Source organism: Nematolebias whitei, chromosome 1 (genome assembly GCF_014905685.2).
Source record: "Nematolebias whitei isolate Nwh7 chromosome 1, NemWhi1, whole genome shotgun sequence".
Taxonomy (NCBI): domain Eukaryota; kingdom Metazoa; phylum Chordata; class Actinopteri; order Cyprinodontiformes; family Rivulidae; genus Nematolebias; species Nematolebias whitei.
The window spans coordinates 44,146,227-44,147,396 of record NC_056498.1 but is presented as its reverse complement, the minus strand read 5'-3'; the positions used below and the strand labels follow the sequence as shown (position 1 = coordinate 44,147,396).

Here is a 1,170-nt window from a genome sequence, read left to right as displayed (position 1 = left end):
TTGTGCTTGTAAACATGGCTACTGGGATCCTGAGTACATAATCTCGTTCGTGCAAATGACAATAAAGAAACTCTGACTCTGATCAAGAAACAAGTGGAGAGAGCTGCAGATGGACCAGGACATTCCACCAGACGTTCTGTCTGAGGACCTGCTGCCGGTGGTGGAACCAACACAAGACTTATCCTTTGCTGTCAGAGATTGATTTCTCATATTTATGTGTTCAAGCTTCTTCTGCACCTTCAGACATGTTCTCCACTGCAGGAGACACTGTCTGTCCAGAACACTCACACATTCTGCCTGAGAAGCAGATATGATCATTTTCCTCAACAAGAACAGCTTCTGATTTTATACTGGACCTGCTGCTAATCTGGACTGGATTTTACAAGTTGTTCTTTTTTATAATAATAATTTAGTTTGATATTCTGCAGCAGGTTAGTCCATCAGTGGGAGCTCAGTAACATGGCTGCAGCATCAAACACTGGACATGTGGAAATGTGTTTCCATGAGGTTTTCAAACATAAAATTCTTGTGAAAGTTTATCCCTGTGAAAAGAAAATTCATAACATTTATATTAAAGTTTGATATTTATATACTGGTTGAAAATAGCTCTGTGAGAAATTCATAGTAAAGTTAATAAAAGGTAAAAAGTTCATAGAATTAAAATTCAAATAGAAGTTCAAATTATTTTGTCCAGATAGAAATCTAGCTAACTACCGTAGCTCATTTATAACGTGACGTTTTTTTAAACCCCTCCTCTAAAAAGAACCGGAATCAAAACGAGGAATTGAAATTGGAGCTGGAATTGTTCACATTCAAACAATGCCCAACCCTAATTTGTAGGGTGATGGTCCAATAGTGGTGGTCCAATTGTGGTGGTCTGATGGTGGTGGTCTGGATGTTGGTGGTCTGACAATGGTGGTCTGGAGGGTGGTGGTCCGATGGTGGTGGTTCGGAGGGTGGTGATCCAATGATGGTGTTCAAATTTTGTTGGTCTGATGGTTTTGGTCTGGAGGGTGGTGGTCCAATGGTGGTGACCCGATGGTTGTGGTCTGGAGAGTGGTGGTCCGATGGTGGTGGTGATCCAGAGGGTGGTGGTCCGATATTGGTGGTCTGGAGGTTGGTGGTCCATTGGTGGTGGTTTGATGGTTGTGGTCTGGAGGGTGGTGGTCC

At 42.5% G+C, this 1,170-nt stretch overlaps 1 protein-coding gene across 1 annotated transcript in view; it reads left to right on the top strand.

Annotated features, from left to right (window-relative positions):
- The window catches only part of rhoq (ras homolog family member Q), a 16,477-nt gene that overhangs the window by 12,051 nt on the left and 3,256 nt on the right, over window positions 1-1,170 (top strand). The gene's annotated exons all lie outside the window — the stretch shown is intronic.